This window comes from Sander vitreus, chromosome 6 (assembly GCF_031162955.1).
Source record: "Sander vitreus isolate 19-12246 chromosome 6, sanVit1, whole genome shotgun sequence".
Lineage (NCBI taxonomy): Eukaryota > Metazoa > Chordata > Actinopteri > Perciformes > Percidae > Sander > Sander vitreus.
Genome location: NC_135860.1, coordinates 33505231 through 33530095, shown reverse-complemented (window position 1 = coordinate 33530095; position 24865 = coordinate 33505231). Strand labels below are relative to the sequence as shown.

Below are 24865 nucleotides of genomic sequence, written 5' to 3'. Positions count from 1 at the left end.
CTATATTTGTGCTGGAATCGTCTGTCTGTTTGTAATATTAGTCTATGTTGAGTCTATTGTGACTGGATTATTGATTTTGTTAAGTGTCTGTATTTTGTTGTATTCTGTATATTGTCTATGGTAAATTGAGTTTTTGGTTTGTATATTATCTGTTGTATGTTTATTGTTATCTGGGCCCCTCCGAAAAGCTTTTAGTAGCTTATTTGGGGTTTCCCATTTCACACGGCCTACATATGATCATTGTACCTTCTGAAATTGTGTTTAATTATACAATAATGACGTGTGAAATAAATGAAATGAAAATTGAGTAACCATAATTAGATGATTTGAAAATATTTTAAATCGCCCAGTCCAAATTAGTAAAATGCATGTTGTTACGCTCGCGGTTTCGACCCAGAACTCAGACATAACCACACGAAACTCCGATTTCAGTTTAAAGCTACATTGTGTAAGAATTACTCCCATCTAGCACTGAGATCATATATTGCAATCAACTCTCTCGCACCACGCAGTATTGCAGCTACGGTAGCCTTCATGCTTCAAAAAGCAAAGGTGTACAAAAGGCCGTCTGTCAGCCGTGGTTGTTGGAGTTCATGCATGAGTTCATGTCGGAGAGTGGCTTCACACCACGAGCGGGCACGCGCGCCACCCGACAGGAGAGAGAAAGAAAAGGAGACTGCACGGTCCGGAGGATAATTAACGAGTTAGGATTTGGTGTGTGCGTCCAAAGCAGCTCCAATCCATTTTTCTGATGACGCCGGTCTCTTGTTCTTTTCAATATCCGTTTTCTTTTTCTGGGCGAAGAAGAAGAAATTTGGATTTTGAATACGTGTGGTCCTCCATGTTTCCTTCTTCAAACTTGCCGGGGCCGGGAAGCTACGATACCTATTAGCAGCAGCTGTGAGTCGAAAACGCGAAAGGCGGAGCAGTATAGCCTGTATGTCCCTTACCGGCTAAGGTATTTCAAGATGGCGCATCATTCTGGAGCGTCCACCCCAGTTTATGCAAGCGCAAATGTAAAATTCCAAGCCAACAGGAATACTTGGAATTGATAGTGCTGGTCAATATTCATAAAAAAGGACAAGTTTGTGAAGGGCAATACAGATTTTGATAATGAACAACTACAAACGTTACACACTGGGGCTTTAAAGTTTTTTTTAATGAACAGTCTGTAATTAGCGGAACAATGAAGGCAGAGCCAGAGCAGGATAGATACAGGACAGGACCGAAGCTTGAGGCGGGCAGGCCATGGAGAATCCAGGGCAGGACTGAGACTCGAGGCGGGCAGGCAGAGTCCACTCTGACTCACGGAGGAATCCAATAGTGGAAGACAGGAACAGAGTGGCGTGGAGCTGGCAGCACAGCAGGGAACAGCAGAGAAAGCAGCGCAGCAGGTCACAGTAGAGCAGGCAGCAGGTCCGGAGCAAAATCTGGACACAGGAACAAAACATTAACAGGAACACTAGGAACAGAGATTTACTAGGAACAAGCAAAGGACACTGAGCTAGTTATCACATGGGTAGTAGTAACGATCTGGCGTGGATGAGGTGATCAGCCTCGGTCTATGTACTGCTGAGGTGAATCATGGAATGCGCTGCAGCTGTCCAGGTAACTGTGCAGGAATGAACAGCCACGCCCCTTGACCTACTTCCTCGAAGTCACGTACTGCTGAGGTGAATCATGGAATGCACTGCAGCTGGCCACGCCCCTTGACCTACTTCCACATAGTCACGCCTCTTGCCACTTCCAGGTGGAGACAAAACAAAACAGACAGAAACACAGGGAAAAGGGGAGAGAACAGCTGACCCATAACATATTGAGGAGCGAGTAGAGAGGCGGCTCGCCGGAGGAGCTATAATCAGAGAGAATTAATTTATTCAGAGTGTGTTTTGTGTGTTATGCTGCTTTGACTTCTCTCTCCACGTGTCTCTTCCTCGCCCAAATCTCCTGTGGGCGGGACAATAATGCGAGATGAGGAGGTGAGGAATTGGGGAAGTGCTGTAAAAAGTGGGAATTTGGAAAGGCCCTAGGTGCTTCGCATGTCGGTTAAATTGCCTCCTTGACTCCTCCACTTGCCTCCCTTCTTGGCATCTTAGTCCCTCCCACCGAGGAGGCACAGGAGAGATGCTAGGATATCATTGGAGGAGAGAGGCAACGAGGAAATATGTTTTTAGAGTGAAGAGACGTCCTTTTCTCTGAAGCGTCACATGAATTTGTCAGCTGTATGGGTGGAGTTAGCAACTCCTTCAGCTGCTCTCGTGTATCCTTGCCTATAGCTCCTCGATGATCCCTCCTCGATGTTCGCTCCTTGGTCCTCGGGGCAGAAATAAGAGCTTTGAGATGGCCTTCACTGAGGAGGTACAGAACAACTTCCGGTTCAGCGGAGAACTGAGGAGTCGAGGAGCTAACAAATAACGGCCATGAGATGCAGCCCCTGAGTGTTGACTGCCTGGGCACGGCTTCGCACTCTGGCTACAGCTGCCTGACTCTAGCTGCAAACCTGGTCCACATTTCACTAATCAAGAAGCTGCAGTATGTCTACTCCGGTTCCTGACTTCATACTCTTGGCTCTACGGCCAACTGATATATACTATCGAGATTCTTTTTTTTCTTCTGAGTTTAACTCTGGATTAATCATGTATTTCCCTGTGCTTAGGACCACTTCACCCCTGGAAACTCTGCCTGTCGCCTTGCTCAGCTCCTATCCTGCCTGAAACTCCCATTCACCTGTCTGCCACTTCCTGGTCTGCTGCCAACGCTCCATCTGACTTTTAACCCTCCCTGACCACTCAATAAACTGACTGCTTTTGAACTGATCTGTTGCTGAAGCTGATTCTATTCTGCTTTTCTGACCTGTCAGAAACTACGCACTGATCACTCTGCTCTCATGAAACGTACTGAAAAGCAGGAGCGCACTACGGCTTCACTTTCCGACTCAGCGTTAACAGCGGAGTTAAAGCTAGCGGACCTAGAAGACCGAAGCCGTCACAACGATATATGCATTCATGCCTACCTAAAGGATCTGAAGGGGTGAACGCCGCACAATACCTCTCCCCCCGGTGGTTCCCTTCCTTGGTAGAGTCTACACCTGAGATCATGGGTGCTCACCGCATCGGTCCCCCTCGGAGTGGTGGATCCAAACCCAGAGTTCTCATTATGCTGTGTTGACACTACACAGATCATGCTCGTATCATGAAAGCAAGGAGGGACTCACTGGTGGAGGTGGCTGGCAAGGAGATCCGCTGCACTGTAGACTTCAGCGCGTTCCAGGGGAAGATGCAAAGTCTGCTACCCGGTCATGGAAAAAGCTCACCAAGCTGGCTTCCAAGCGTTCTTAATATATCCAGCCACAATTATTTGCCACCATATCCAAAGGCCACGAACACAACCTATTTGATGACCCCTCCAAAGCAGTGAACTTCTGTTTACGTACACATGCATGTGTGGGGTTTTGTGTGTGCCATTGTGGAGATTGGGGAGTGGGAAACAGGGTATTTAATAGAAATGGATGGGAATGTGGGAACATCGTTGAACAATTCCAATACCTTGGCTTGAATATTTCCTCCTCCATTGCTAAAATTATTACTGATAACTATGGTGCTACTCTCAGCACAATACTGCCTGATCTTTCGAGATGGTCTTTAATTCCCCAATTCATCCAAGCACGCTTTTCTATAGTTAAGATGAATATTATGTTTAGGATTAATTTATGCAGTTCCATGATACCTCTTTCTCCTCCAGCTGGCAACTGGAATAGACTTCACTCTGCCATTACCAAATTTATCTGGAACAATAAGACCCCAAGAATTAGATTATTAATTAATATAGAATATTGGCTATTCTCCAACGATCTAAAAACACAGGAGGTCAAAATGTACCTAACTTGAAATTTTACTTTTGGTCTTTTCACTATGCGAGAACTATGGCTCAGCTCCGAGGTGACAAATTCCTGGCATGCCATAGAAGAAGCTAGAGTTAAACCACACTGTTTAAAAGATGTTCACTCCAATATTCCACGAAAAATCAGTTTGGTTAAGTTTGGTTTCTTCATCGCTCACCTAATGCTGGTTTGGCAATCCATAAGAAAGATTAGAGTCTCTCATAAATATCATTTGCATGTTCCTTTGTTTAATATCTACTCTATCAGACTGGGTGGTAAGCCTATTTGTGGTATACATATCCCCTTACCCCCACCGATAAATTTCTGGAAAAAACTTGATACTGTTAAGTATCTGTATGGTACAGAGTAAATTATTGGCAAATTATCAAAGAATATGTGTATTCATAACTCCACCAAAATGACAAACAATCAAAACGGGGCACCACCCTGGAAGTCAGGGACCAATAATCAAACTGTGAAACTCATTCAGGTGGTGTTTCCTTTAAAATACCGATCTTAATTAACTTGGTTAATTTATCTGGTATATTCTAAAGGAACAAAAGGAAGGGTGAGTCCAAGCAACAATCTGTTTAACCAGCTTGTTATTACAATAAATACAACTGCTATTTAAAGTATAGTAGAATTTATTAACTTCAAAATCATCAATGGCCAATCAATAATTCTTCGATCAATTAAAACCAATATACCTTTTTTTAAACTACAACAAAAGCAAACAAGACATGTCTCTGTGTGGGTGTGAGTGAGAGAGAGAGAATGCGAGGGGGGGGGTGACACAACCCGGGGGTTGCTCGGTCACGCCCAGATTAGCCGTTAGCTCATTGAAGCTAGGCTATGTGTTAGCTGCACAAAAGCTATTTAGCCTCAAGAGGGCGGTAGTGGGCTGCGTTGCAGGCTCCAGTTCTCAAACTAATGTGTTGCTGACAAAGAGGGACACACTAGCTACTTTGCTATGGGCTAGCTGTTTAGCTATTCACGCACGTGTATGCATGGGCGTGTGTGTGTATGTGTGTGGAGAAAGAGAAATGGAGGGAAAACATACTTGAAAGAAAGAAAGCACTTGGAGATCTTGATCTCTGTGGGTTGGAAATAATCGCTCTCTCCATTTACTCGAGATTCTAACTTAACTCAACGTTACAGCAGAATCTGAGGTTTTGTTTAACGAGAGAGCGGGTTATTTTGCTGTTGATTACAGCTGACTCCGTGGTAACGATATTCACACCCTCATCCGTTCCACAGGGATGATATGCAGTGTTTTGGCTATATCACCACCGTAGTTGACTGACGGAGGGTAGGATTATGGCTCCACTTGTCCAGTAATTAAACTTCCCACGGCAGGGAGTAAAAGCTACAGTTCACACAGTTTCAACACAACTTCAACAATATCGGGATCAAAGATACATTTACAGCCAAACAGATTAATAATCAAAGCCTGCAGCAATAGCACCATATTAATCAGATCACGTTAATGGCTACACAAATGGCAACAATAGCAAATTACTCATTAATCATACACCCTGTTCTAATCTGCCCAGAACACTATAAAGCCTCTTACTTTGGATGTGTAGTTCACTTAGTTTGTTCGGCAGATCCTCCACGATGAACAGAAAGCGAGTTAAAACACGGGCCCGTGATTTAACGAAACAGAAAAGCTCCCTCCGGCAGTTGGATTCTGAGCTCTGTCAGAGTCGACTTGGAAAAACAGGGTAATTTACCCTCTGCAGATTTGGTGAGAGAAACGATCTTCTTGACTGGTCCCTTTGTCTGAAAAGCCATGTGGTGGCCTCCTGTGCCCCATTTGTCTTGGGGTCACAGGCTCTCTGCTCAAGATCAGCTTAAGCACATTGTTTGGTTCCAACAATACCTTAAATACAGCAATATATTTGGAATAATAAACAACCTAGGCTAAAATACTCGGCCCTGCAACGTACCTCAAACACGGGAGGCTTGGCCCTTCCCAACCTTAAAGTGTATCACAAAGCCTTTCAGCTACTGGCCCTCAGAGTGTGGATGGACCCCTCATCTACTAGCCTCGTGAGACCTTCCTGATCTCGTGAGCTCCAGTTTTCCACTTGCAGATCAGTCTGGCATCTTGAGACAGAGAAAATTTTCGGTTGTTTCGCCAAACGACCGACCAATCAGCGTTGGTTTTGAGGCGGGTTTAGGTGTGACGCAACGAGAAGCGACTGTTCAGTCTAAACAACATGGCGGCTTCCATGGATGAGATGAGCGTAGCTATCACGCAAGTTTTATCCAAATTAGAAAGTATTCCTTCATTGAAAGAAGAGCAAAAAACGGCACTGGAGGCTTTTCTCGGAGGAAAAGATGTTTTTGCTCTTCTCCCGACTGGTTTCGGCAAGAGTTTGATATATCGTTGATCTGATTGGTTGATTTGGCCCGTCTATCACCAGATAGACAGATGGTTTATCCAATCAGCTAACCAGTATTTTCGCCCCTTCCCAAACGTTTGCCAATGCAAAGTTTCCAGATGGATAGGCCGAGCAAATGCGAAGCAATCCATCTGGCGGAGTCAGGTTACTCATCTACAGTTCCATGGAGAGAAATAGAGCAAAACCTCACTGGAAGTCTAAGACTGCAAGACCTTGTCTTTTGCATGTGTGTGTCCAAAAAAGTGTATGCTAGCCTATGGCCCTATTATCACCAACACATTGACCAACTTTAAACAGGTGGAGGAGCAACTATGCTACACCAACAAGTGGCATTTGAACACCCCAATTTGGCACAATACACACTTAATGTCTGGTAACAAACCCTTTGCAGTGGAGTGACAGAGGCATTTATACTGTAAATCAGCTATTCAATGAGAAAGGTATGTTGAGTTTTGAAGTCCTAAGAGCTAGTTTTGAGGTCCCCAGGACATCCTTCTTCTTGTATCGGCGCTTAAGATCAGCACTAAAATGTTATGGCGTGCCATAGGGAAACAGTCTTGAGCAGTCCCTCCAGGATTTTGCGGCCTTTTTTTGAGATTGTTGTGGCCCAAAATGCCTGATTTCGTGAGAGCTTTCATAAAAAATTGCGATAAAAGTTGCGATGTCTTTTGTATGTTTGTTGCAATGAAGTTGCGGGAGACATTTGCATGAAATTTGCAAAAAAGTTTTAAAAAATTAATTTTTTTTAATTAATTTTTTTATAGTTCTTTTAAAAATAAAAAGGAAACTTGTTTTGGGGAGAATAAAACTACTCTGGGCTAAGTTTTCCTAGTAACCTTTCCAAAAGGCTCAGGATGCTGCAAATGTTGGTATAATATGAAAATGGCTGGTGGATTTAAGACAAAAAATAATAATTTATTGAATGAATCAAATTTGAACATATGTGTCAGTGGCTTGTTGATCTTTACATTGTTAATTTCCTATCCTGGCCTGGCCTGGGACACACATTCATACGGTTTGATTAAGTACTTAATGGACTTTAACTTATCATTGCACTTACAATAACGAGCGCAGCTGTCCTCAATTTAGGTCATTGTGTCGTCTCATCTCCTTTTTTTCTACATCCACCGTGTGTGTGTCTGTGTGTGCAAGCGTCAGTCGCAGGGGGAACTAAGCAACAGCCCCGCCTGCTGCAGAGAGCCGACAGCCAGGATTGAAACGGCAGAAACTTCAGCGACTTTTAATGATCGTGCGTAATGCTCTTTGTAAAGGTTTTGTAGACGCCGTTTTAGTGAACTCCGACGATATCCCCGTTTTCCGAACCCAACCCAGTTTTTGTTTTCTTGAACCCAACAATCCCGTTCTTTCCAAGCCGACCCAGAGCCGGTCGCGGCGCCCAGCGAGGGGCTGCCAGCAACGGGGAGAGGCAGGGGATCCTCCCACACCGTGCAGTGGAGGAAATGCACTTATCGTCCGCTGCGCTCCCCTGCCTCTCCCTGTAAAATGCGCCCCGTACAACGGGGAGAGGCAGGGGATTCTCCCACACCATGCAGCGGACGCTAAAGGAGACTTTTAGCGTCAATAAGAACGACAAAGGCACCTGACCAAACGTCCATATTTTATGAGATGGGAGTGGGAATCTGTTGATGTGAGCACACTCTAAATTTTAATAATAAAGAAATATTATGCTATTTATTATTTCTTCTAACTCAAACGCATTGGCCTTGGCTCATATTTTGTGAAGAACATAAATAACTTATTTTCAATGACACGGTACAACCCCATATAACACAATAAACAGTTTGTGCAGACCACTTGGAGTGTAGAAGACAAAAAACAAACAAAACGGATATGCTAAAATATAAAAAGGTGCAGACAACATACAACAATATCCAAACAATTATAATAAAATATACATTTACATTTACACATACGGAGTAAGCATACACGTGCCCCCCAGTACACACACACACACACACACACACATACACACACACACACACTCGCCCCCCCCCACACACAAACATACACATTGAGCACACTTCATAGCATTCAGCTAGTGTAACGCCATATACAAAACACATCTTAGATCCCACAACTCTCAAACACAAAATTAGGCGATAAGGCCCTTAATCTGCTCTCTAACATCGTTTAACAGCTTAACATTATCTTGTTTTGCGCCATGTATCTTAGCCACGGAACTCTCTAAACTCAAAATGTCCATAAAAGACAAATACCATTGTGGTATACCAAGTGAGTGTGGATGCTTCTATCGCGTTGCCACCAATTTATTTGCAGCTGTTATACCAGCCAAGATGATATGATGGAAAGGAAGGGTTGGGTACCGAACTCTGTACTTTTTTGGGTACCGACCGAATTACTACCGAGGACAGATTCACTTTAAATCAAACGGTACCAAATTTCGGTACCTGAGAGTGCGTAAGCGCAAGCTTATCTGTCCTCTCTGCATATTGACAGAGAGCGGAGCTCCAACACACACGTGCAGAGATGCGGACGGAGTAAACTCGAGAAAACTACGTCGACTCTGCAGTTTTGTTGAAGTCACAGTGAGTCACGGCAATGCCGATAAAGTGGTTTCAAGTGTGGTTACAGTTTTTCAAAACTTCACGCAGACAGCGTTTGCTGCGATATGATATTAATGGCGAGGCGAAAGCAGTCGCAGTGCTGTTGACGTTACACTTCCTCTGAGACAAGCAGGCACAACTATGCCCTGATGACTGACTGACAGGCTGAGGATGTAAGGCAACTTTATTTCTACAGCACCTTTCAGCAACAAGGCAATTTCAATTACATTCCTTTGCATTTTAGTTAGTTAAATATTAGCCTCTACACAATGTAATTTGTTTATTAGGGCCCGAGCGCTGACAGCGGCGAAGGCCCTATTGAAACTGAAGGAATTCTTCCTTTCCTTTCCTTTCTTCCGGCAAATGAATCGCCTTTTGAGGGGCTTAACATATTCAAAAACTCACCAAAATTGGCAGTCGCATCAAGTCTGGTGAAAAGTTACACAATTTTCAGGGTTTCGGGAATAGGCGCACAAAAATGGCTCGCTGGCGCCCCCTACAAAGTTAAAAAAATTGAGCCCCTGCAGTATGTTTAATGTAGACTAACAAAACTTGGTACACATATGAAGCATGTCAAGACGTACAAAAAACGTCATTGGAGCCATACCCTAAACCCTACAGGAAGTCCGCCATTTTGAATTGAAGGTTCAAAATTAGTGCGATTTTGGCCATTTCCACATGTCGTACTTTAACTCCTCCTAGAGATTTCATCCAATCAACTTCAAATTTGGTCTGTGCCATCTTAAGACGTGAAGGATGAAAAGTTATTAAAAGAAAAACCTTTCGTCATAGAGCATGGTCGTGGCAGGGAGGCCATTTTGTGAGAGTGAGAGTAACTTGAATTGTCCAATTGGCTCGAAACTTTTCAGGATTCATAAGAGTCCAACCCTGAGGACATATAAAGGCCGATATTTACTCAAAGTCATAGCGCCCCCTTGTGGCAACAGGAAGTAGGCCTAAAAGTCAAGGTACTATACTTTAACGAACTCCTCCTAGAGATTTCATCAGATCAACTTCAAATTCGGTCTGTGTCATCTAAGGACCTTAAAGCCCATGTTGCAGGTTAACCACCACTGTTGATTAATGGGTAAATAAAGCACTCACCATATGTATATCATTGTTAAAAATGTCTCCAAATAGTGTTAAAGACCAGTTTTTGTCGTTTTTGGTATTATTGGGATTTTCAACGCAATTCGGTGATGACGTCACATTGGGGAGACGTGCCTCAGCCTAGTACTAGAACTATGGTGACTGACTGGGATGAGGAAGAGGTGTTTTTACTGTCAGTGAATAGCACCGAGTGAAAGTCAAGGTTTTCTTTATATCTAGTGACAGTGATCATGTCATTAGTTCAGATAAGTACTGGTAATCTAGCTAGATCTAGAAATAGAAGGCATCATGCTAGCTATGGGCTAACTTGCCAGTCAGTCCCACCTGTGAAATCCCCCGACGTAAACACATTTTCGATTAGATATCTCACGTTTTGATGGTAGCCTACTAGCTCCAGTAACAACATATTTGCCTAGTGTTTATTTATTACTTGGATGGGGGTGCTGTTCAGCTTTTCACAAGTTTAGACAGCTAGCTAACCGACGTTTTGCTAACGTTAGCGCAACAGCGTTAGCCTAGACAGCTAGGTAAATATTACAACTGCCTTTGGAATTTCCTATATCTGCATGCACGTTGTCAACTTAAGACCTGTGGCGTTAGTGCTCCTTTTGTACCATAATTGTATTGAATGAAATGTTAAGCTTCACTCCTATGAGATGGGTGGATTTTTGTTACGTTACACACAAAGCTAACTGGCTATAGTTAGCCTGTGCGTATGCTAGTGGAATTAGCTAACGTTGCGTAGCAAGCCAGCAGCTTCGGCAGTAGTTTCGGCGAGCTAACCACGAATGCTAACACATCCACAAACGTCTCTATTTCAAACATCACTGACTGCTTTTAGCAGCAGATGTTGATTGTGGGCGACAATACTGTCGTGGTTAGCTCACCGAAACTACTGCCGATTGCCGAAGTTGCTGGCTGGTTACGCAACGTTAGCTAATTCCGCTAGCATACATATAGGCTAACTATAGCCAGTTAGCTTTAAAAACCCACCCATCTCGTAGAAGCGAAGCTTAACATTTCATTTAATAAAATTATGGTACAAAAGGAGCACTAACGCAACATGTCTTATGTTGACAACGTGAATGCAGATATAGGAAACTCCGAAGGCAGTCATAATATTTACCTAGCTAGCAGTCTAGGCTAACGCTGTTGCGCTAACGTTAGCAAACGTCAGCGTAGCTAGCTGTCTAAACTTGTGAAAAGCCGAACAGCATCCCCGTCCAAGCTGTGTTTCACTTTCCCTCCAATATTATTATACACATAATAAAGACACATGGACTCGGAGACCAAAAGCTATATTTTGCAACACCAGTGGCACAGACCGAGACCATAAACAGTGAACAGAGACGGGGCTTTCGTCTGTCGTCTCCCCAACGTGACGTAATGCATGTATTGTGGGGGAAAAGAGAATCATTGCAAACTGCTGTAAAATAGAACTACTTTTTCGTATTTTATTCCGTTTTGTGATATCCATTGTATTTGATGTTGTTGGGTAACAGTTTAAATGTTTATTACCAACAAGCAAATTGCGCAAATTCATTAGAAAATAAACCCTGCAACATGGGCTTTAACGATGAAAAGTTATTAAAAGCAAAACTTTTCGTCCAACGGTGTGGGCGTGGCGGCCATTTTGAGCATTTATCGATGAACGAAGAAGCTGTTGTAACATTGTCTAATTTGGCCGAAATTTCTCATGATTGACAAGAGTCCAGGCCTGAGGTCATCTGTAGGCCAAAATTTACTTTTGGTCATAGCGCCCACCGCTGGCAACAGAAAAACAGAAAATCATCCGATTTACATGAAACTTATAATGTGAGCTTATATGATACTGAGCCGCCCCCTATACTTTAACCACACCTACTTACTCAGGCCATGCCCCCTTTCATAACGTTTGAACCGTTTAAGGTAGAGTCTTGTGTGAGGTGTCATTGAACTCAGCAGAGAGTTCCTTCTTCATTGGTGATGGTTTGGCCCGCCTCCTATGCTTAAGCCACGCCCCTTTCATAACTGCTGGCCCATTTAAGGTAGAGTCTTGTGTGACGTATCATTGAACTCAGCAGATAGTTCCTTATTCATTGGTGATGGTTCGACCCGCCCCCTTTGACTTAGCCACGCCCCTTTTTATAACTAATGACCCGTTTGATGTACACTATTGTGTAAAGTGTCATTGAACTCAGTAGAGAGTTACGTTTTCATTGATCATGGTTTAGCCACGCCCCCTTTCACAGCTAATGAACTGTACGACGTAGACCCTTGTGTGAGGTATCAATGAACTCAGCAGAGAGTTCCCTTTTCATTGGTGACGATTTGCAGTGTCTGATTGCTGCACAAATGCACAGTCGCAAGGAGCGGCATCCGCCAATAACCCCAACGCGCGCAAAGGAGCGAGGGCCCATCCAACGTTGCTTGCAGCTTTAATTTATTTATTATTTATAATATGTTCATGTTGTAGCAAAAAGGTTTCTCTTTTTTGTTCATTTTGGCCAAGTTCAGATTGATACCAATCCTGAGTATCTGACTGGCGCACCCCTATCCAAAAGCACAACCAGTTTTATTAATGTTTTGTTCACTTTGAGTGAGCAGTGTTACCAGATTTTTTTTAATTTTAATAACTGTTTTGATTCACAATTAAGGTGGAAAATAAAAGTTTTATGTTGAAATGTGTTGAGTTTTGGACTTTTCTGTTGCCTGTGTTGTCTGTTGTTATTGTTATTTCTGTATGTTACCTGTTGTGGTTATTGTATTCTGTGGTCTGTGTATATTTTGTTGTGTATAGTTCTGTTCCCTGTTTTGTATTATGTTCCGTTTCCGGTTTTATTTTGATAGTCTGTTTTCTGTCTTGTCTTGTATAGTTTTACTTCCTGTGTTTTCCCGCCTGTGTGATTGTCTGATGTGCTCCACCTGTTCCTCAGCCCTGGTGTCACATGTCTTGTGTTTTCTCGTTACCTAGTTTATTTAGCCTCTGTGTTTCCTTTGTCTGTTGTCAGATCGTTTTGTGTCCGTTTGGTGTCGGTTCGTGGCCTGTTCCTGTCAGTTGTGTGCTTTTCAGCGTGTTTTAGCCTGGTGTTTTTTCTTTGGATCCCTTTGTTCTTTGGATTCCTTTTTGTCTTGGTTTTTGTATAGTTTTTTGCCTGTTGAAGCCTCAGGACTCCCTTGGTTTATTCTTGTGTTTTTGTTCAATAAATCCTCGTGTTCAACTTTCTGCCTGCCCTCTCCCTGCGTTTGGGTCCTTCAATCCCTTGGAACCTCAACAGAAATGGATTTTAAAACATGGAAAGAGATAATTGTATCTGTCATGATACAATACTCATGTGCCCAAGGTCAATTTGACCAACTCAGACTGCTAAAGCTTCATATTACACATAGTTTGACGGAGTTATGACTTTGAGAAGAACTGGTGCAGAAATGGTAGTAAGGGTTAAAAGAGGAGATAAAGAGATACTCCCCCCAAGTCTTTCTGGATACAATACTCGTGCCCAATGTCAATTTGACCAACCCACTGCTAAAGCATATTGCACAAACTTCAGCTGAACCTTTTGCATAGAATGTGGACTGTGGATTTTGTCACCCATTTTTTTTTTATATGTAGTCATGCCACAGAGGAATTGCTTTAAAGCTACATTGTGTAAGAATTTCTCCCATCTAGTGGTGAAATTGTATATGACAACCAACTGAATATTACTTTCTAGCCCTTCCCATTCCGAGTGCATTTTAACTCCTACGATGGCCAAACCCGAAATTAGCTCTTAGTATCGTTTACACGCAGCTGTTCTAGCCACTCCAATATTAACTTTGGTCTTGTTGCTTTGCCTGTCGCGTTGTCGTTTTTAATTCTCTTTTTCGCTTCCTTGGCGACTCCATTACATGTCTTTGAGAATAGGTGTGATCCTTCATCTTCAACAGGCTTTCAAATCTGCCAGCAGTCACAAGTAATCTCCCGGCTGGCATTCGTCACGGTGCCACTGAATGTAAAAGCGCGAAAGGCGGAGGTATGTCCCTCTTTGGCTAATGTATTTTAAAGATGGAGGCGCAACATGGCTGCTGCCATTCGAGCGACTCGCTCGTATGTATTCTGAATGATTTTAAGTGGCAGATTCTATGCTTACAAGAATACTTTAATTAGTTGGTGGAAGTAATTACACATGAATGAGCACATATTTATCAAAGAACAAAGTTTTTTTTGCTAAGAATCAACTCAAAAAATTACACAATGTAGGTTTAAGTCCAGTGTGGAGGATGAATGGCATGTTAGTACTGTTTAGACATAAAATCAAGCTAATGATAAACACTTGTAGCATGAACATAGGAATGAATAAGTATCTTTGTACTCTATATGTTTGCAATATTATTTTTAATATCTATTAGCCTACTACACTTTTCATTTGTCTTATTCTTATCAGTATATCACATTTCCAGCTGCCACAATAACCAAATAACCTTATTTTATGTAGTCTAACTACAGATATAAGTCTAAGCCTTAGTTTAGTCCCAACATTAAGAAAAAGCTTCACAGGACCAGTACAAGTATCCCTGTATCTGTAACCTTGGATATAGAGTTAAACCTTAACCAAACATACACAGGTGTGTGTGTGTGTGTGTGTGTGTGTGTGTGTGTGTGTGTGTGTGTGTGTGTGTGCGTGCGCGCATATAAACTCCCAACCATCAACTCATCTCCTACAGTAGACAAATGTGTGTATGAATGGCAGGGGTTTTTCATGAAAACGCTGGACCACCCAACTTTCAGGGTCACTGCCGACCTCTGTGGCTGACAGATGAAGGCTATTCACATCAAGCCTTCAACACCTTCAGTTCACCCTTTACGCCAAACACACAGCGACATGCACACACACTCAATAGTCAATACAAGCTCTGCACAATCCCCTAAGACAAATGGATAGACTTCAAACATGGACATCACAACCTTCGAAAGACGAAGTGGGAGGGCAGCTGAGAGCGACGAGAAAGACATTATGTGGTTTACCAGAGACACACAGACCTAACTTCAGCTCTCTATCTCCTTACCCATGTGGTGAAGAGAATGAATGGCATGGGGCACTGTCAAATAGCACCCCGCTTTTAATGGCCCAGCTGCACCATTACCTATTACACAGACTGGGCCCACATGAACTGAGGGAAGAGGAGGAGGATAGAGAAGTCTATCAAACTAAGTGTGCATTAAGGAGGGGGGCACTCCTCATTACCTAGCATACACTCCCAGGAAAAAGGAACTGAAAAGGAGGAAGGGGAGAGGGAGGGGGCAGACAAGCAGCTAACTACCGAACAGTGATGTAAGTCCCCTATCGCTGTGTGTGTGTGTGTGTGTGTGTGTGTGTGTGTGTGTGTGTTTTGATGGCAGGGGATGAATGGTCACACATCTCCCTAGCAGAGTAGTTTTAAGAAGTGTCTCGCACACACACACACACACACACACACACACACACACACACACACACACACACGTGTAACGTAAATTCTCAAATAGCAGAGAAAATTAGGCCTTTATTTCTAATTTAATTAAATAATTTTTTGTTGTCGTTGTTGTTGGCCAAACTTTTCTGTATCTTATCTCATATCATAAATGTTACAACTCTTCAAAATATAAGGTAAATGTATAAAAAAGAAATTCCTATAAGCCAAAACCTCAGATCCTCAGTCTGTCTCTACCACCCAACGCAGGACGACACAAGTTGTTCAGTGTCGCCAAGAAAGTTCTTTTGCGAAGGAAAATTAAGCTTGTTTTGTTTTCCTAAAGAAGAAAGCGCCAAACAAGATTGGATTTGTTTTAGTTTATTTAGATTAGATTTATTCCAATTGATTTTACAGGCGGAGATTGAGCCAAATTCGTTAAAGATCTTAAGAATTTTTGGGACAGAGTCCTCAAGGTCAGAGATGTACAGTAAAATATTATCTGCAAATAACGATATTGAGTTGTTATTGGATTTAATCTGGACATTACATATTTTATTTTGCCTTATGGCTTGGGCTAACGGTTCAAGAGAGATCGCAAATAACATGGTAGATAGCGGACATCCCTGTCGCGAGCCCCGTGTGACGGGGAATGGCTGTGAATGCAGGCCATTGGTTGAGACTATGGCTGTGGGATTCACATATAAAGTACGTACCATGTCAATGAATTTGGCTCCCAAACCAAGCCTCTCCATTACTTGCCACAAGTAGTTCCAATCTAGGCGGTCAAAAGCTTTTTCTGCGTCCAGTGATAAAACTGCTGCCGTTGTTGGAAGGTTTCTGGCTTCTTCTATTACATGGAATAATCTGCTTATATTGTCTGCAGCGTGACGCTTTGGTATAAACCATGATTGGTCGGGGTGGACTAGCTTCTCAATAAAGCGTTCTAGGCGTAGTGCCAAGATTTTGGAATAGAGCTTAATATCTGTCCCAATGAGGTTCATGTGTATCAACCTCAATGGTACAATGGTATGTGACCGAAATTAGTGCAGTGTAGGTTTGTTGATGAAAGGTGCCCCTCTCTATGGCCGAGGTTAAAGTTTGTAAAATGGTAGGTCCTAGAATGTCAAAGTATTGTAGCAGAAGTTCTGATGGAATTCCGTCCAACCCCGGTGTTTTCCCTTTCTTAGCTGTTTTTAACGCTGATTTGAGTTCCTCTAACGTAATAGGTTGACGCAGTTCTTCTGCCTCCTCTGGGTCAAGAAGAGGCAGGTTTAGCTCTTTCAGGAAGTTTTGGCACTGTGTCGGATCTGGATTGCCGGAGGATTCATACAACTTTGAATAAAAGGATTGGAAAGTGGCGGTGATATCTTTAGGATTCGTTGAGATACCTCTGTCTGTGCGGATGCTGTTGATAGCAGCTCTGGACTCGCTTTGTTTTAATTTCAGAGCAAGCAATTTGCTTGGTTTGCAACCATTAAAATAGTAATTTTGCCTTACTCTGTGCATTATGAATTCTGCTCTCCATCTTAGCAAATCATTTAGCTCTGCTCGAATTGTGACTAAAAGAGTATGTGTAGATTTAGGAAAACACGCCTGTAAAGACTGTTCTAACGATTTACAACGTTCTTCCAACTCCGCAATCCTTGCCTCTCTCTCTCTTTCTCCAAATTGACCGCAAAGAAAAATGTGAAATCTCTAATAAATCCTTTAATGGATGGATAAATCCCAAATGTACGCCGGGTCCGAAACTGAGTCAGTATTGATTGATATACACTCCGCCAGCTTGGCTCTAAACTCTGTATCAAAAGCTGTGTTTTGGAGAAGGGAATTGTTAAATTGCCATCTCCTAGATCTTTCTCCTAACATATCACAATGGAATGTGGTTATCAGTTCATTGTGATCAGACAGAATTGCTGTTTCTATTGCTATCGTGTGGAACATTGCCTTAAGCTCACTGGAGCACAACATAATCAAGGCGGGAGTGGGTGAGATGACGTGTGGAAAAGAAGGTGTAATCCTTGCTAATAGGACTGTGCATCCTCCATATGTCTGTAAGATGGTGGGATTCCACAACTGCTTTAAACATGTCCGATATGCGTTTTTGGGCTTTCGTGTGATTGACCCCTGATCTAAATCAAGTACTCCATTCATGTCTCCCCCTATAATAAGTGAATATTCATTGAGAGAGAGCAATTCATTGTTTAGGAGTGGGAAGAAACTTTCATCATCTGTAGCCAGTGCATACACCAAAACAAAGGCTATTTTCCTACTCCTTATCGTGGTACATAAATAAGATATCCTGCCTGAAGAGTCTTTACTGCTTTTGTCTACGTTAAGTGCGAATTTCCGCGATAGCAACACGACGGAGCCCTTGGTCTTGGTGTCGTCACCAGATGAGACAGCAACCTTAAAGTATTTATTTTGTAGACGATTTTCATCTCTTTTATGTAAGTGTGACTCTTGTATAAGTGCCACATCTATGTTTTTCCTTATTAAATAGTCCAGGAATTTAGCTCGTTTGATCAGCCCGTTTAGCCCCCTGATGTTAACTGAAAGGATTGAAAGCTCAGCCATCTTCAAAATTTAAACGCATACGTGTCTCGAGTACCTACCGGATTTTGCTAAAATCTGTTAGCTCTGAGCAAGGTGTGACAAAAACATAAAAAGTAAAATAAATCCCCTAACCCTCTGAGACCGCAGACCATCTCCCCTATTTGTAAGATGCGTGACCACATCAAACGCTGTTCATGCACAACTCCAGCTCAAAACTACACCTCCTGTCTTAAGTCACAGGTTAATTGAAACAGGTCTAGTGAATTCTTATGTTAAACATGAACAATATTATAAACACCTTTAAACTATTTCTGGACTAAGCTGTGGGAAAAACACCAATCTAGTTGGAGCAATAAGCAGACTATGAGCTGAACAGACCGTATACCTCATGTTCTTTCAGTCTAGCTTAAACGTTAACAAACAGACCAGCTAGCACTTATCATGTATTTTCCGTCTGGTTAAGTGTGCCTTTAAAGCTTGGCTCTGAAACTTACATACAGTATCCTTAGGATTACCAGCTAGCATTTGTCATGTATTTTCAGTCTGGTTAAGTGTCCCTTTAAAGCTTAGTTACGAAACTTACATCCTTAAGATTTATTATGTTCCCTTTTTTTCAGCCCGATTAAAGGAACACGCCGACTTATTGGGACTTTAGCTTATTCACCGTAACCCCCAGAGTTAGAGAAGTCCATACACTGCAAAAACTCAAAATCTTGCCAAGTATATTTTTTTAATTTCTAGTCAAAATATCTCATCACACTTAATATAAGACAAAATCACCTAAAGAGCAAGATTTAAGTGAGACAAAGGAGCTTGTTTTTAGACAGTGCATCTTGAATATCTTAAGTGAAACTGTCTTGAAAACATCTTGTTTTGAGACATATCTCAGATGAAACAAGCTTTTTTGACATATCATAAGGTTTTTAAGCTGCTGTGTTATTTGTAAAAGATGAATTGTCTTGTTTCAAGAAATAGACTTAACTTGAATTGAGACAACAAATCTGCTTTATTGAAAACTGCAGGTCAACGTGCCCAACTCACAACAACTCACAATGCACAGTACAGTGTGGCTATTTTTCTTACATTTCCATCAAACCATGTCCATGTGATATGTAAAAAAGACGGAGGCAAAAGCTGGAATTATGTTTCCTTCTCTAATCTGTTGCACTCTGCACATACTGCACCACATTATTCCAAAAGTAATAAGTAAAAATAAATGCTGTCATCAATTACAGTGTTTGTCAGTGCTTAAAAAAAAGAAAAATTCAGCCCAAATACCCACTCTCAATACAGACTCAAGAATGATGTTTGATGATGTCTGTGAGATCATACTTCAGTGGAATGTACTTGCTATTATTGAAGTTTACATAGTAGTATGGTGTATAATCAAAAAGCTTTTCAGCATCCATGAAAATACTGGCTTGAGCTAGGTCGGGAACTTCTACCTCGTAAGCTAAGTAATTATCATTCCACCCAACTGTAGAGAGAGGTTGGCATTCAAAACAATACACTGACGCATTTAAAATATAAATGTTTTTCACAAGTGCAAACTCTGGATTATCATTGATGACATTAGAAATAACCAAAGATTTTCCACATGTATGCTTATTTCCATGTTGCATAATCCACTGCACCGAAACTATATGTTCAACGTGCTCTATTCCTAAGAAGTCTTTAATCTTTCCTTCTACATAGTGAACATTTTTCACCTCAGAGGCTGGGGCCCATGTCAACTTCACTTGAACAAATTGGATGTTTCTCATGCACATTCTGACTACATTCATAAAGTTGGTTGTGCTTCACAAGAGACTTACAGATATTTTTAAAACTACTTTTCAAAGCCCACTGCTTAAAAAAGCAATGCTTTGACTCAAAGCGCATACACATATGCCTCACTGTAGGACCAAGTGCCTTAATCTGAGAAGGAAGATACAGCAAGTAATGCCGTTTAGGTATAATAATATTTGCATCTGGAAACAGTTGTTTGAAATGTTTTAAATGTTGCTCTATTAAAAGCTTCAGCCTTGAAAGAGTTGACAGAGCAATAATAGGTGAAAACAGAATTTTGACTATCTCTAACAACTTAAGTAGCATTTGTGTGTAATCATTTTCTCCAATTTTGTCAATGAGAAATGGCAGGATCTTTAACAAAACCAGCATCTGCCCAGCTGACTGATTGGAAATTCTGTTAATTTGCTTCTCCTATTTATGCCATATGTCATATGTCATTTTTAGATTGTCTTTCAGAAAGTCAGTATTTGCCTTTTCAATGTCATTACATTGCCTGTTATGACTTGCCATTGTCCTTTTAACAAACAAATCTTCATTAAATTGCTCCTGCATGTCTTCAAAGTTGCATTCGCAGTGCCTGCATTTACTGTAGGCAAATTCCACTCCTATCTTAAATCCAGCCACTTCATGCTGAGCTAGAGTGTCTCCGCACACAGACATAAGTGCTCCAGAAATTGTCCTCTCAACATTTGCAGTGACAACCTGGACACCATCACACAGTTCAGTTAAGTCACGGTTAATCCTCTCAAATATCTCCTCACCACCACAATGGGAAAGATCTTTTGATTTTACCATGGCAAGCAGACGAATGGCAGCAAGTCTTGATCTGTATTTAGGGTTGATGTTACCTAAGGTGTAATACATACCAATTTGTTTTTGTTTGCCCAAGATCCAAGAGGATTGCATAGCTCAATTTCATCTGTATATAAAACCAACTGCAATGCTGTGGGAAATTTCAAAAACAGATTCCATCCCTGCATGTCTGTGGCCTCTCATCAATCATTGCAATTGTTCTTGGATGTGATAGTAGCTGCTCCAAACTTTTCACCAACGGTATATAATGAAAACAATGGTCCGTAATGGTAAGAACTCTGGAGTCTCCATGTTTCACGTAACATACTGTTTGTTTTGCAACAACAATCTCTAGTTCAACTGGTTCTAACAGTTCTTTGATTGTCTTATCCTGCAAATGGGTGGAAGCAATTTGACAGAAATTGTCAACAAACTGGTCAAATATCCCTATTGCATCACTCTTTAATTGATCCAGGTCCCCAGAATGTCCCTCAATCATGTTGCTCATTTACTGTTTTAGGTGCTCCAATAATGCGGCCTGATATTGCTGGACTCCACTCACCATTTGGTTAACAGCTCTCTGGGGAAATAAATACTACATTATAAAATTCATATAGATGCAAACTCACATTTTAAAGTAACCCTTCAATTACATTACACTTGGTCTTAAAATGCATTTTGAGCAATAGGATCACAAGTGGACAGTGCTGAATAAAAGTGTAAGTGTTGGTTGTATTATGTTGTCTCTATTCTTAGCTCATGCTCAAGAAATATAGTGGATGGGCAGATTTTGTAAGCAAAGTATGTATACATTTGCATATATAGTGGGGAAGTGAGATCACTGAAGAAGCATGTGGAGACACATTCTAATGTCAGGTATTTCTCTGACATATCTTTAGCTGTCCACCTGTGATCGGATCAACCAAGATACCAGAGGCCTGTACTACGAAGCGAGATCAACAGTCCTGGATTTCTTTCAGTTACCCGGCTTCACCTAACCTAACACCCGCGGTCCCGCATAAGCTGTATCACGACGCTGGTTATCAACTAGTTCAGTCAACCCAGGGTCTCCCAATCCAGCGGCGCGCACATTCACATAAAAGAGGCGGTGCTTGCACAGCATGACCAATCGCAAACATCTACCAGAGCCGCATATTTTACATAAGAAGAGGAAATTATAATTCTACATAAATATGAATAACACAGACACGGTTTTGCAGGCAAAACGCAATAGTCGCTGCTTCCTAAAACAGGAAGGAAAGCTGGCAAAAAAATAGCCGACGCTGTAAATGCGTAAATCACAACGCTTATTAATATCACTTCCCGTCAGTCAGGACCAAGATCTGACCATAATTACACTTGTGCACTTTCCATAAACTGTCTAGTATTTCAGTTGCAACCCTGGCAGTGGGAAGCCATAGTGAGAGCAAATAAAATATATAAAAACAAAATTCAAACTGATGTGCGCATTGGCAACACACGGCTCAAGAAGCTGAGCCGATATGTAATTCCCTCCCATTACAATCTATATATTTCATAAATATACACATCAGGGAATGCTAACGGGGTTGTCGGTCTCTAAATGTTTTAACTTTTATGTACTCTCCCTCTCTGCGCACCGAGCTCCGCCTGATCTTCTAAGAACGGTGACGCCGTTATCAATCGAGTATTGATTGGTCAGTAGGCGGTGCTTTTACACCGGTTGATCTCTGATCTCCAACTTAACCTGCTCCCGACCAGGTTAGGCGTTCAGCATAAGTTACCACGGCGATTGAACCCGATCACAAGTGATCCACCTTCGTAGTACAGAAAACCCTGGGTTGAACCTGAAGTTAGCTTGTTAACGCCAAATCTCGCTTCGTAGTACAGTCCTCAGGTCTGAACAGTGGCTAAGTCATTCTACAGTTTAAGCTTATTGCTTCTAACTACTAAAAATGAAATATAATTAATTGGAAAATCAATGGCATAAATTACCTGTGTCATTCAATGGGTTTCTCTGGCTTGAAGAAGAAATGCAGTTGCATGTTTAGAAAGGTCAACATTCATGCGACCCTATCCATCTTCTTGAAATCCACTCTGAAAGAGATTAACAACAAACCTATTAACACAGGGAAAATATTGGCAAATAGACAACTACCTGGGTAAGCTAGCTAACTAGATTTCTTCCTATAAAAAAGGTACAAGATGGGTGTATTTTTACTGATTGGTGTCTTTATTTTGAGTATGTAAAATAACAACAAAAACAACTAATAAAAACAAAACAAAACAGTACTACAAAAAAACAATGACTTTGACAGCATCAGAAAAAATCTGTACTTCATGAGTGTTAAGATTGACACACATAGTAAATTGTATCCCTTCACTTGCTCTCTTGCCAATAAATTAACATTACTAAAGGCCTTTGAACTGAACTTGTATTCCAATAAGCGAGGAGACAACTTCCTGTCACACACTGTCATGAAGACGTGTCTCACCTGCCAGTTATAACTCTGTGAATGATAAGCTAATAATACACATAATGCAGCCTCTATGCTTGATTCAAACTGTTGAAGGATTACCTGTAATTTTTAATTTAACATTAACGTTACTGATTTTTTTCCAATGAAGTCTGGTAACTGAATTACATAACTGATAATTAAACTAAACAAATTAAACTAATAATCAAATAAGTGAATTAATTTACCAATTACTGCATATAAAATTAAGCATTAGACATTAGATCATAAGTGGACAATCTGTGGGCCAGTAGGCTGCGTTTGTCAACATAAATGTAACCATTAACTAGCCGATTTAAATCTCAGTAGGCTAGTTGTATTTGAGTTACTGGTTTGATTACTCGTTACTGACAAAATTACAGTAACGCATTACTTTCAACACTGCTATTACTTTATCTTAAAATTACAACCTGAGCCTTAAGTTAAATTTTAGCTTGTGTAACGACTTACCGCTGGAATGACGATGCTTGAGCCCTCCGCTTCAGCCACAGGGCTTGCATTAGTTTGGTCGTTTGCGGCTGTCCTTTCACCTGCTCCAGGTAAACCGTGGCGAGTCGGTCCTTCGTTCTCCGCCGCTTCAACTTGGAGAAGATGATGCGCGTGTGTCCGCTTCACGTGATAGTAGAAGGAGTTATACACCCTGTACTCACTTGGACAGCCATCAATCCCGCACAGGACGCGAAAGTCAGGGCTGCGACTGTGCATGGTGTTAATGTGACTCAAAAGTTGTTTCAGAGTCAATGCCACAAATATGTAGCATATGAAGCAACGCCAAATCATGGTGGAAGATGTCACAGGCAAGAGGACAGGCCAGGTAGGTAGAGCAAGACTGCCGTAAAAACTCGTTACTATGGTTACACCCGCCAGCTAGCTAGGTGCTGCAAATGAGAATGTGGGCGTAAACTAACATTATATGACCGACTTGGATTTGAACTAGGATTGACGTGTTTCATTGCAAGTAAATGAAACACGTCAAGTGCTCTATCCAGTGTTCATTCTTTGAAGTTCACATCGCACACCTTTTGAATGTTATCGACGTTTCAATGTGTTTTCTAGTTATACTAGTAACGTCTATATGACATACAACAGCAGCCAATGAGGTATCTACATTTCTATACTAAGCTGGTTATCACTAGCTACCTAATTTGAATGAAGTGTCAACTTCTAAGGCTGACTACACACTGGCTGCGTGGCGTGAGCGTAGCGTTTCTGTTGCGTGGCGGCTGGATTTTTCGATGTCTTTACACACCAGAAACCTGTCTGATGCACTGCTGCTAGCTTTGTCTGGACACATGTATGTTTCCCATTGATAAAATGAAATACCATGTTAAACATAAATATATACTGATTTGATTACAGCAAAGACAATAGGCTACAGAATATTTCATTTTGTATTGACAGGTGCAATATTTGAAAAAAAATTTTTTTATTACATTTATATCTGCATTCATACCAAAACCTAGAGACTTTCAAACATCAACTCTAGGTTTTGACATAAATGCAGATATAAATGTAATTAAACAAAACACCCAAAACAGGGCGGAGAGAGAGCTGCCTATAACAGATACCGCCTAAATTGCTGGTATCGGTATTGGGAAGTACTGGAGTTAATGCACCGATCCGATACCACGTAATAAAGCCCTAAAGAAAATTTACGTCAAAGTAGTTTATGTTCTTTTTCCGTTATAACTGACTGTCAAACTGGATAATAACAGAAAGTTCTGGGGCATTCATGTTTCACAAAGAGTTTAAACCTGAGCCAGACCAACAACAAAGATAGAAATCATATCACATCCATACAGATATAGTAGTATACAGTTGTTAAAACATAATAAAATA

General features: G+C 41.4%; 1 long non-coding RNA gene across 1 annotated transcript; it reads right to left on the bottom strand.

Moving 5' to 3' along the window:
- Positions 1-1145: 1145 nt before the first annotated feature.
- On the bottom strand, positions 1146-23836 carry LOC144520129 (uncharacterized). Its single transcript, XR_013502178.1, has 3 exons — positions 23477-23836; positions 22506-22607; positions 1146-1430 (listed from the first exon to the last, which is right to left on the bottom strand). It is a non-coding gene; the product is annotated as an uncharacterized LOC144520129 (long non-coding RNA).
- Between the last annotated feature and the right edge of the window lie 1029 nt (positions 23837-24865).